General features: G+C 56.8%; 1 long non-coding RNA gene across 1 annotated transcript; it reads left to right on the top strand.

Moving 5' to 3' along the window:
• Positions 1 to 8468: 8468 nt before the first annotated feature.
• On the top strand, positions 8469 to 12653 carry LOC125619952. Its single transcript, XR_007351520.1, has 4 exons — positions 8469 to 8874; positions 9323 to 9510; positions 9797 to 11303; positions 12561 to 12653. It is a non-coding gene; the product is annotated as an uncharacterized LOC125619952 (long non-coding RNA).
• The last annotated feature ends 261 nt before the right edge of the window (positions 12654 to 12914 follow it).

The raw sequence follows: 12914 nt of genomic DNA, 5'->3' as shown, positions 1-12914 counted from the left end.
CCTTGGGCCTCCCCTTGATTGACAGATATGCACATTTGTTTAAGCAACAAGACCCGCATTGGTGAGCTTTGCTCCCATGTTGTCATTCAGGAAATGCTGGATTTAGGTCATGGCCAATTGAGGGAAAATAAAGTCAATTAACTCTCTCACCCCCAAAGTGCTCTCACTTCTTACCCTGCCTGCTTTCCTTCACGAGATTCCCTTCCCCGCCAGGTCTTCCTCTGGAGTGTGCCAGGCACTATGGAAAGACGCGGGGTAGGCTGGAGTAATTAAGTCACTACCTAGCACCAAGTTCCTGCCTCTCCAAGCACTGACTGCTCCAAGCTTCTCCCCGTCTAAGGTTCTCTCTTGCTCCCAGAAGTTTTTAATTTTCCTCTCATCCTCTTCCTTTTCTTGTCTCCCAGGAGACTACAAATTGCCTTTGAAAGGCCACATGTTCCATGCATCTGTCCCCAGAGGTCTTAAAGCACTTGCTTGGCTAATTAGGAGTGGACCTGGAACATGGAGGTCTATAACTGAGTCACTGCAGCCCGTGTGACTGCTCACAGCCACTGCAGCCAGCACGTCACCTGTCCTCTGCAGTCCCACACTTCCACGGGTGCCCCTCAGTCTTTTAGGTAACACTCCTGCGAGACCCTGCAGGAGCGGCTGAGAAGCAGCGGCTTGAGGTGAGCCTCTTGCTTCTTCCCAGGCCCAAGACAGTCTCAAAGTGGGAGGGGAGCCTGACCCCGAGCTTAGCGGAATTGCCCAAGAATGGCCGGCTTGTGGGTCCTCTCTCTATGAACATCCAGCCCTGGTGCCACCCCAGCTCCTCTTGCATGGTGAGTCCCAGAACCCTCAATGTATCTTCAGCTTAGGGTCAGGCATTCATGTGCTGAGCACAGGAATTTTTGTCCTACAATTTATAAATAATTGAAAATAGGACAACACCCGTGGAGGACTTTTCTGGCATCATCGTGTGCCTGTGCTCTGCCTGGACTCCCACTCCCTCCCCTGCTCAGGAGGACACTGTGCTCTGAGGGGACAGCGAGAGGTGATGACCAATATGTCCTGCATGTGTGGCTGCATATACTCTATGTGTGGCCCTGTGTGCGGCCTACGTGTTACTAGGTGCAGTGGGTTCAAGGTGACCTCCGAGAGTCACGCCCAGCAGGCCCTGTGCCCCCAGCGTAGTGGATATACTCAAAGACCTTGAGCTGAGATCACCAGAGTGAATGGCTCCACTCTCCAATCTCAGTGTGCCACGAGGTCTACAGGGAAGGAGGAAGGCCTCCATGTGCCTGGGCAGTAGGTCCTGAGCAATGGTAGCACTGTTGGGACAGGTGTTGGGCTCCATGGCCTCCAGCTAATTGAAAGGGAGACCTAAGACCTGGACACACAGGGCAGAAGGCCACATTGAAAATGGGAACAGAAATGATGCGATGTGGCCACAGCTCAGAAACACGCAGGAGCAGCCTCAGGTGACACATTAGCAGGTCAGTTCACTGAAGCCCCTGGAGCCCCAGGACCTGGAAGAGACAAAGAAGTCTCCTGCCTCAGAGCCTTCGGAGGGCACAGCCCTGGGGCACCTGGGCTCTGGACTTGGCCCCAGAACTGTGAGAAGATAGATCCTATCGTTTTAAGTCACCCGGCCTGTGGTAGTTCGCTACAGCAGCCACAGGAGACTTGCAGCCCCATTTCATAGAATAACTGGGATTCTGTGGCTCACTTGCCACTATAAATATGGTCTCCAGGTCGAGTTTGTAGATTCCTGCAGAACAACTCCACCTTCTGCCTGCAAAGGCCCCCTGGCCTCGGCACCGTCTTTTCAGAAAGAGCTGGTTGGGACCCCTGGGAAGATTATAGCTGTGCCCATCAATCATGAGTCCTCACCCAGTGCCATGCCCGGGAACCCACCCCAAACACACCACTCACACGCTGGCTCTGCCCATGTCAGGCCTAACAACCCTCACTGCACTCGGGGACTCTGTCACCTTGGACCTTCAGCAGGGTGAGACTGGCTGCTCATTCACTGGCCGGGTGACAATCCCTGAAGTGCAAAGAGCCCACAGGAGCTCAGGGAGCTCTCTAGAAGAATGGAACCTGCCTGGACAAGAAGTGCGTGCCCTGGAGGTGCATCATGGCTGGGAGATGAAGCCCTCTGCACGCCGTGTGAGGCCTCACCCCTGCAGCAAACAGGCCAGCACCGGCCACCCACCTCCTGTCACCTGAGGCTGCTCTGCATGCTGATGGGCCTCACTCCTGACGGAAGAGGCAATCACAAGCCCCCTGTTTCCTGTCCTCAAAGCTACCATCTTCACAATGCTGGGCCAGGTGGGCCCATCCAGTCTCAGTGGCCACGTCCAAGCCAGGCTTGTCTGACACATTAGCAGGTCAGTTCCCTTCAGAGCGAGTGGCATGTGGCCGCCCTGCTTTTCACACCTCTGCCTCACTCTGGGGAGCAGAACCTGCAGGATGAGATGCAAAGGGTGTGAAACTAAAAGTCATGGTGGGGACTCCTCGCGCCCCAGGGGCGACAGGTTAAGTGCTAGGTCTGAAGGAATAAAACCGAGACAGTTTTCTTTCTAGCACATGCTGACTTTCAGTTGACTGTTCTTAGTGGGATGAGGCCATCGAGGGAGTTTACTGCAGGTCTGGGGGAGTCAGGAGCTGGGGAGAGAAGATTACAAGAGGGCACTGGGGGCTATTTTTGAGTCTCATTTGGGACCAGCCTGGCCGATTTTCCTCTTCAATCCCGTGCCTGTTGAATCTAGGTGGAGAAGCCTCTGGCTACCTGCAAGCAGGTGCTGTGGCATCTCTGGGTGACCCTGTGGGAGGAGAAGCACACCCAAAGCCACAATTGTCCCTAAGCATGTTTTGTTCAGCTTCCTGGTAGAATACCTGCTCGGAGTCCCTGACTTCCGGCAACCTCCTCTTGGCTTCCTATCTTGTAACTCTGGGTTAGATGTTCACTAGTAATTTTGTCAGAAGAAACATGTGCCTTTATCTTTCTGGCACTAGGAGTGTCAAATCCCCAGAGCCCAGTGGCCTCTAGACACCCAGTCCTCTCTGGAGGGCTTTGCTGAGGGCGGCCCATGCTATCAGGTGGCCTTTGGGCTATGTGGACATTGTTTCACTCCATGGGCCTCATGCTATGGGCCACATTGTGCTGTCTCCTGCATGGAAGTCAGGTGAGGCTCCTCCAACTGCCCAAGTGTGTGTGGGCTGGAGCTCAGGAGAAAGCCAGGAAAAGCAGAACACGAGGGGTTGTGTGTGCAGGACGAGTGTGTGAAGGTGTGTGCAGGGTTACATATGCAAGCTTATATGTGAGCGGAGCTGTATGTACAAGTGGTGTGTGCAAAGAAGAGTGTAGGACTGTGTGCCCAGTGTGTGAAAATGTCTAGGTGCAGGCTGTGCATGCAGGAGGTGTGTGCTAGGAATGTGCAGGGGTATGCATGCAGGGATATGTGTGTAGGGTGTGTGCAAGAGTGTGTCCACAGGGGTACACGTGTAGGGGTACAGGTGCAGGGATGTGCACATGGGTGTGTGAAGGGGTGGGCATGCAGGGATATGTGTGCAGGGGTGTGTGCAAGGGTGTGTCCATGGGGTGCGCGTGCAGCGGTACAGGTGCAGGGATGTGCACATGGGTGTGTACAGGGGTGGGTATGCAGGGATATGTGTGCAGGGGTGTGTGCAAGGGTGTGTCCACAGGGGTACACATGCAGGAGTAAGGTGCAGGGATGTGCACATGGGTGTGTACAGGGGTGGGCGTGCTGGGATGCTTGTGCCGGAGGCCATGTCAGCGCGATAGAGGGAACCCAAGTCCCGTCCAGGTGACTGCTGTGGTACCCAGAGATGTCCTCTGTGTCTTGCATGCCCGAGAAGGGTCACGTCTGCTGGAGGGCTGAGCGGAGATATTGCCAAGGCGGTGGCTGCCAGGTTTCTCCAGGTGGATGGAGTGGAGCTGCATTCATGCCCTTGTTTATGGCTGACGACTGTCTTTAATGCGCCATTTGAGACATCCCTGGAGCTGGCTCATGCACTGTGGGGGATGCTTTTCCTAAGAGGGGCCTCAGAATGAAGGACATGTCAGTGAGGTGCCATCTTGGCTAGGGCACATGGCCGTGCACAGCTCCTGGCACCTGAGTAAGGTCTCTGTCCTGCTCTACCCCACAGGCACAGCTGACATTCTGCCAGAGACAATGTGGCCTGACCATAGGAGCCACACCAGGGTGGGGTCAGCAGGACAGCAGACCGCCCTGCACCCACTTAGGGTCTGAGATTGAGGCCTGCTCTGTTCAACAGTGCCCCCGCCCTTGCCTGGACCAGACCTGGGCTGCCTGGACTTGGGCTGGAAGGAGACAAAGCCAGGGCTGCTGTCCCCTCTCTTTGACAACACCAAGGAGAAGGTCTGGTGAGAATGCCAGAGACACCACCTGGGGCCAGGGTCACACGTCACCTAGACACCAGGGAAGAAGCATTCCATCACTGCATCCTCCACCTGAGGGCCAGGGCACCTGCTTATAGAGACGGCCTCTCTGGGCAGTGCTCCCCACGTGGACAGCTCCTGACATACTTCCTTCTGACACATCCAGGAAGCCTAGGGCCTGGGGCTAGATGGCTGGCCAGGTCAGTGTGCTAAGTGGAAACACGCTGTACCTGACATACTCGGTTCGAAATGAAAGTTCTTAGACTCATGGGGGCTGTTTCCAGGGAGGTGACGAGATATCAGGAGGCCCCTAGTAGAAGGGGCTGGTTCAGACAGTCGGGGGAGGGAGGCTGGCTCCTCCCTGAACAACCAGTTTCCTTTGCTCATCTTTTTTTTTTTTTTTTAAATTTCAAGATCTTTGCTCTTCGTTTATCCTTAAGAAGATGGTCAGTCAAATCCAAACTGATGCCAACATCCACTAAGAGCCTAGGCACCCGCTGAACCCACCACAGTGCCTGCCCAACACCCGGGCCTTCGGGCGCATTGATCCGGCCTGGCTGAATCCCCTAGATCAGCACCTTCCAGAGCTCCGCTCAGCCTGTGTTCTAAGAATAACACGGCCATTTATAACCAAGGCACCTTCCATTGTTGTGTTCACTCTTTTTAACAGGCTCAGCCTCGGGGGACTCTCTCCGCTAGCTGAAAGGAAGCTCCCTCAGAGAGCAGCGCGGTCTCCAAGCATCTAGAAATCAGCAGAATCTGTAGAGATTTAGGGCAGGGAAGATGGCACTGCATCTATACAGCTTCTTCCCCGGAATGTCTTCAAATACCTTGTTCATCCTCAAGACATCTCCAGAAATCTCAGACGGAAGGGGTGCTGTGGGCAGGTGGGGCAGGCGACCCAGGGAGGGTGGGAGGCCACAGGGGTCAGAGGGTTTCCTAACACCAGGAAATCCCTTCTGCACCTCAGGGTTAGTAAGACCACGCCTGGAGCTGGTCAGGAGGAAAACCGATCACTGGGAAACAGATCAGCCATCGGGGCCCTGCCTCGGGAGGCTGCTTTGGTGCTGCAAAAAGCTATTTTTGGAAGTCCCTCTGCCCCTCCTCTGGGGACCAGCCAGGGCTCACTGTGCACTCAGCCGGTGACGGGTGCTTCCTGAGTATCTTTGACCTGAACTTCACTGCTTTCTGAGAGCCTGCAAGGTGTAGGACACAGAGGATAACCCACATGTGCATGGTCTTCCACAAGGGCCAACACCCTGGTTAGAAGAATGGATCAAATAAAATGAAAATGCCAATACTCTAAAAAAAGTGATAGAGACCCAGAGTGTAGGAGGCCCTAGTGAGCAGCAGTCGGCCTCTCCTGGAGAGGAGGCTCTGCTGGACCAGGAAGAAGATGGCGCAGGAGACGGAAGGAGCTGGAGGCCATTGAGCACAGGAAGACGGCCACCCCAGCAAGCCTGGTGTAGAAGGGGGACGTGATTTAATGATTTGAAGTGGAGAAATCCGTCAGCAATGAGAATTACCAGTGTGGTCCAGGCAGTTTAGAGATGTTGGCCATGAAGAGGTATCCATGGCATCTGCAGGACGGAAGCCCAACTTGGCAGGTCCACCTATCCTCTCTAAGGTGCCCACCTACTGGGAGTGACCTTCAGGTACAGTAGGCGAGAGACCCAGGTGCTTTGTCTGACCTGCGACTAAGCAGGTCTCCGCAGTGTGGCCAGAACATTCCCACTGCTGGTCTGAGACCAGTGTGCACAGAAGACTGCACAGGGCTCCAGGTCAGGCCAGGCTGGGAGCCCAGATCTCACCCTCTGTCCCATCTACTTTAGATCTCGCCCTCGTCCCCCCAGTCCAGCCCTGAACCTCAGCAGTGTGCTCTGACCTACTGGACCTTATTGTAGCATCTGTTAAGGTAAGTGCGTGTGCCGGGGTGTGGCACGCAAGTGACATTTAATAAGATGGCTGCCTCCCTCTGCCCTCAGGGCCAGATGCCGAGACATCACGGGTCACAGACTTTCAGGTGCACATAGCTGTATCTGCCGGCTTGAGATGAGACTCCTTCACCACCATTGTCATTACCATACACCCAAAGAGCCTTTGTAGACCTTTGAAATTATCCCCACCCATGAAATTTTAACGCACATACACTATCTATCTGGGGATCATATGTAAACCCGTGTTTGATTAATAAAAAAACTAAGACAAATTTCCACCCTCTCAGGGAGCCATGGGCCTTGCTAAACACGTGTCACGTCACCTTGGACCCAAGGTGAAATTACCTGCCACCTTAGTAAAATAAACACCCCGCCACCTCTCAGATGAAGGGCATGAAGGGCACAGCACCCTTGGGTCTTGTGGTGCTGCATTTATGGAAGCCCGCTGGGTTTGCCGATCGCAGCACAGCCAAGGAGCCCACTCAGCCCAGAGGGGTGGCTGGGGAAGACCTGGCCTCCAGGAGCAGGGGTCAGGGCGTGTCTGAGGAGACAGCTGGGCAGGGCCCCTGGTTTGGTATCTCAAGATTGAAGCCCCCCAGGGGGGCTTGGATTGTGTCAATACCAAGGAGACAAGTGACTTCTCAGCAATGTGGGACATTTTTCTTTGCCATAAACAAACTGCTTTCTCTATATCATAGACGAGGAACAGTGGTAAGGATAAAAGGCCAGTGTGTTCCTGCCGCACATCTCCCAAGTCTCCTGACCAGGCCGGCCGAGGCCGGCCACTCCGGGAAGGCTGAGAGAAGGGCAGGTCAGGCCCTGGCCTGGCTCCTCCCCTCCCCTACAGGAGGGAAGCCCAGCCAACCGCTGCTCGTCTCTGTTCAGGAAGTGAAGGGGCTGGGGACACTGTGAAGGAGGCTGGTAGCTTGCTAGGCCTGGGAGGTGTCCAGAAGGGGTGGGGACAATTCCCAGTGGATCGAAAGCACTAAGGGCGCAGAAGCAGGTGGTACAGAAAGTGAGGACACCCCAGCAAGCGGTTCATTGCACACAGCTCCTCTGTGAACTGCTGTGGAGAGACAGTCCCCGAGCCCACGGTCAGCCTTGCTCCTCCTCCCTGCTCATGGGCAGCCTGGGGCAGAACAAGGGATGTGCCCTCTCTGCCATGGCACCTACGGCCTGGTGCCAGAGTAGGATCCGAAGCCCTCACAACAAACAGCAAATACTCAATGGTGGAAACAAAGTTAGCGCATGCGAGATGTGTCCTACCCTCCTGCCCCAATGGATGGACCTTCACAGCAGCCTGCAGGGCCTCAGCATGGAGCTGCGGTCTGCCACATGCACAGCGGAGGCACGGCTTCGTTACTATGGTGGCCTTGTGCACTTCCTGCAGTCCTGCACATGAGCAGGCCGAGTTCGAGTCATGCCAAACTCTGCAGCTCACAGCTGTGTGACATCAATAGCTCATGTCTTTGCCTGCATTTTTGGAGATTACTGGCGACACTGTGGCAATCAACATGCCCCAAGGATGCCCAGTGTCAAACAGCCACAGGAAGCCAGGACGTCCTCATCCATACCTCCAGGCTGGAATCACCTAATACTGGACGTGCTCCTCGGCAGCCATGTGCAACTGGGGCAAGGAGTGCACACCTCTGGAGCCACCAAAGGGACCCCAGACCGGGAGGAAAGACGGAGCCACTCACAGCTGCCTACGGAGAGGCCTGCACCTTCAGGCGTCCAGCAGAGAAGAGCTGGTAACCTCTCCAACATCCGCCCAGCCACCAAGCACTCCGCAGGCCCACTGTCCCTGTCCTCTGGTCAGTGGCCCCCTCCGGTACCGGCGTTGCACAGCCCACAGGATGCCCTGAGGTGACACCTGATGAGGAAGAAAGAGAAGACTCCTAAGCCGGAAGCCCTGGTGGCTGAAAATGCGGAAACGCTTCCCACAGTTGAGGGAGGAGGGTGACACGACAGGCTGACCAGGCAGAGTCCAGTGTGAAAAAAGAAGAGCCTGTCAACACGGAGGGCCCCAAGCTTCCCCCGCTCCCTCTGGCACCCACATAGACTCGGGAGCAGAGAGCTTGTTCCCAGTGAGGATGCCTCGGAGCAGCAGAGGGGAGAGGAAGCCCAGGGTGGAGGCAGAGAGGAGGTGGGGGCCAGGCAGCAGCACAACATGGTGTGACCCCACCTCCCACCGGCAGACCACAGCGGCCCGCCCAGAGGGGAGCCTCCTCAGGAACAGGGACTCCAAGCGACGACATGGTGCTGAAGTCGCTGGGGAGTTTCCTCTCCTCTACCAGGTGAGTAGAAGGGAGCTCCCTGGTATTTCCTGAGAGCTGTGTGCAGCTGGAGGTACAGGGCCCGCCACTGCATTCCTTCCCAGTGAGTAAGGGACCTGGCCTGGCAGAGCACGGCCACGCACCACCTCCCGGCAACCAAGTCCCTGCGTGCACTGGGCCAGGGGAGGAAGCCCCTCCATGATGGACCGACTGATGTGCCTGGACTGCGGCAGCAGGGCAGGAAGACTGTGAGGTGAGCTAGGACTCAGGCCAGGCCTGGGCGGGGACAGGGACCCTGGGGCCCTCAGGACCAACGCCGGGCCCAGGACTCCACCCTCTGCTCTGGTCCAGCTGCCACAGGGCTGGCCACCTTGAGGCTGCACCTTGTTCTGAGTTTGTGGTCCATTTCCAACCCCTTCCCTGATGACACTAAGCAAGCGTTTGCCAGGCAGTTCCGAACAAATCTAAACAGGGTGTTTATGGTGATTTAAGTCACATGTTTCTGATTCACCAACAAACTCACCCGAAATTTTGCAACCGCAGTGTAGACGTCATGCAGCTCTTTAAATGTTCTGAGCACTTACCGTGTCTCTCTCTCTCTCTCTCTCTCTCTCTCTCTCTCTCACACACACACACACACACACACACACACACACACAATGACAAAACAACAACAAATTCCCCAAACACAACACGGATAGGGAAAGCCCAGCTTTGCTTCCCACGAGTCCCCAGGCCAGGGCGCAGTGCTTCCCTCCTGCCAGGTCAGGCCTGCATGGACCTCGTCATTGGGCACTGACCCAGGAAGCTGTCTCCCACGTCCCCAGACTGCGAAACGGGAGCCACACATGTGGCATCTTCCCGGCTGCATTGTGCCAGTTTGAAGGAGGTAAGTCCCGGTAATGGAGGGTTGTCGCATCAGTGGTAATTACCACATAACCCACATAATTCCCACCTCCTCTGCTCTTTGTTGGTGGCATGTGGGGAATTCCCTGGTACTTTCTGTTCATTAAATCATTTTTAACTCCTGTTAAAAGTGATCTGGAACAAGACCTTGCAAACATGCCCACCTGCTGCCCCACCTGCCCACCCCCTTGGTGTGAAGCTGTTCATCTGTGGCCCCGCCTGCCCGAGCTGTGGTGACCCCAAACTCTGTGCTCCACCGTCCCCCTCAGGCCATCCTGCAGCCCACGTGCTGCCACCCTGGGACCCAGGGGACTCTGCCAGAGCTCAGCAGCTGGAGAGGGCACACTGAGGATGCCCTGCTCACAAACCCTGTGCCCAACAGGCCAGCCCTACGTTTGTCTCGATTCACGGCATCAGGTACTCAGGGGGCTCCTGCAGCTGTCAGTGCCAGCAGCTGCTGAGCGCACAGGGCCTCCAGGTCTGGGTTCATGGGGACACACCAGCCACAGAGCAGAAACCCACCTGGGGCAGGTCCTGGGCTAGAGCTTGGCGGAGCCAGGAGTGAGGTGTGGTCAGCCAGGGGTCTGGGAAGGTGCCCAGGATTGATAAGGGAAGAGGCCCTAAGACGGCAGGGACGTTCCACACTCACAGTGGGGGTCTGTACTCCCCAACAGGGCTGGGTGCGACGGGCAGGCGCCCGAGTGTCAGTCAGGCTGAGAGTAGGACCATGCGGAGCTTTGTGATCGCAGGAGGGAACGTGGTCTGACCGTAGGAGAGCCCAAGGGTCAGGAAATAGCCTGGGGAGGGGGACTCGGCCCGGAAGTAGAAGTGAGGTGAGCAGGAAGAAGCTGTCGTGGGGCTGGACAGAGGCAGGAGCACCACAACCGGCATGATGGCTGTCCACCACAGCTCAGTGTCTGGCTGGGGAGCTAGTACCTCTCTGCCCCCACCTCTGCTCCAAAGTGTGGAGACAGAACTCCACTGGACGCTCTCCTGGGGTCTCCCGGGCTCAGCCTGTGTCCTGCAGCCGCCTCTTCCCAGCTCAGCAGTGGTGATTAGCTTCGAGGCATGACCCCCTGTCCAGTGGGCCCAAGGCACCCAGCTTAGTGTAAGAAGGCCTGGCTGCCCCCGGGGCAGGGAGTGGCTGCTCAGGCTGTCTGTCTGGTGGAGAATACATGGGAGAGCCCCCAGTCCCACCTGTCCCCTGGGATGATAGCTGAAGTTCCTTGATCTGCTCTGGGCATAAATGGCTTTTGTGAGGCTGATCATGGGAACAAAGGCACACGGCTGCCTTAGGGTCACACCCACTGACAGGGTGTTGGTCAGGTGGATCCAGCAGAAGAACTGATTCTTACAGTGATCCCATGAAGGTCCGCCGAGCAGGACATCTATTCTGAGATCAGCTGTTCTGGAGAGAGCAAACGTGGAGGTCTGTGTGGGAAACAGCCATGCCCTGCTTGTGGTCTGTCCCCGACCCGTGTCGTGAGCATCACATAAATCTGCTGTCCTCCCCACCGCCCCCGAGTGGTCCCATCCACCCTGGAAGCCTGCAGTCCTCAGTGGCTGCATGAGCAATGCCCTGTGGTGTTCTCTCCTGGCCACGGGCAGTGTGAGCAGGCGGTCACCCCCCTTTCACTGGACATCACAGATGACTGAGGAAGGCCACATTCCAACACCGTGACATCTCAAACGTACTTTCAAGCACTTAGACAAGAAAAGGAATGTGTTTTGCCAGACATTTTGCTCATTCGTCAAGTCCGTGAGACTGCGGGGCAGGTGAGCCACAGGCTTCTCATTCATCTGAACTGGGATCATCAGCAAGGGTGGGGCCTGGGCCAGGAGGGGGCCATGCAGTCAGAGGCCAGGGCAGGGACTGCAGTGCGGGTGGATGACCTGCTCCTGTGGGAGCTGTCCACGTCTATGGTGGCGGCACCACCATGACCCGAGGCTGCCCCTGATGGGCTCAGGTGAGGTTGGCCTTGGGCCGAGAAGGGCCTGTACTATGGGCTCAGAGGCCTGATGGTGCAGGAGGAGATGGAGACTGCTCCTCTGTAGAGCAGGGAGGCCGCGTGGAGCGCGGCTGTCACAGCATTGATGCCAGCCCACGTCCTGGACCTCTCGGAGCCCTGACTCCCCCTCTGTACGGGGACTCAAAGCGTGGCCTGCCCCTGTGTGTGTGTCTTCAGAGCTCTGGTGCTGGACACTGACCCCTGGCTCTGTGCCTGTCCAGCCCCCCTTCCTCCCTCCACCCTGCAGAGCAGGCGGCTTACAGGGAAGAGCCCAATCTTTCCAGCCTGGATTCACGTGCTGCTTTCCAGCCGCCACCCGTGGCTTCCACTGGGCCTGGCTTGTGTCTCCAAGTGTGGCTGGAGCACCAGTCCTCCTGTGGCCTCACCACAGCATCTCTGAGTGTCTTCATGTGGTGGCCACCGAGGCCTGGGCGACAGGAGGCTCTAGGGGTCAGAGTGCGTGTGGGTGCAGGCCCAGGCACGTCCTCCCCTCACTGGTTTGGCACAGGAGGGGCCTCCAGGGCTCAGGGGGAGCCAGTCTTCAGAAACCCACCTTTGCCTTGGCACACAGCGAGCTCCTCCCTTCAGCTGGCTGCCCTCGGGTGCCGTGGCACGTCCGTGAGCACGTCTGGGTATGGCAAGCCGAGAGCCCATGGTGTGGAGGTGTGTCCACACTTGTCCATCACTAACCCGCTGGGCAAATGCCCACAAGATACAGTCTGTGGCCTCCATGCTTGGCCAAAACATGAAATAAGATCACACTTCTGCTTTGTAAGTTTCTTGAAATGGTGAGGAGAGAGAGAACATGGCAAGTCTTTGGAAACCATTTTGAGCACCACGCAGGTCAATGGCAAAAGCAGGGAACCCCAGCTGCCATGGGCATGAGGACAGGAGGGCTCCCGAGGAGGAGGAGGAGTGGGAGCAGGGGGTTGAGATTTGAGATTGATGCTCCTCGGGTCACTGATATCAAGAAAAATACCTCCGTGGGCCACACACAAGAACCTGCATTCTACCACCTTCTCAGCACCAGCGAGAATTCAGTAGAACATGGAACACGGCCTAGCAGACCCCTGTGTGGATGGGGTGCCCTTCTGCTGCCCAGAGCCTTGGCACGGGAGAGACCGGTGCCCTGCACGTGGCCTTTGGAAAGCAGCTCAGGTGAGTGTCCCTGGTGAGATGACTGCCACCCCAACACCCACATCCCCCAGAGAGCGGGACCCCAGGGGAGAGCGGAGTACTGTGCTGAACGCAGGGCCAGAGGGGCTTGAGCACCCAGCCAGTGCTGGGGTTCCAGGGAGGCCCTGGAAGGGAGCAGGAGGCACCCCGTAGGGAACGCAGACGGGTGGAAAGCCCTGGCTGCCCCACGTCCTGGTGACTG

This window comes from Marmota marmota, unplaced genomic scaffold (genome assembly GCF_001458135.2).
Source record: "Marmota marmota marmota unplaced genomic scaffold, marMar, whole genome shotgun sequence".
In the NCBI taxonomy this organism is placed as follows: domain Eukaryota; kingdom Metazoa; phylum Chordata; class Mammalia; order Rodentia; family Sciuridae; genus Marmota; species Marmota marmota.
Note: the sequence above shows the minus strand (reverse complement) of the source record. Positions and strands in the feature narration are given on the sequence as shown.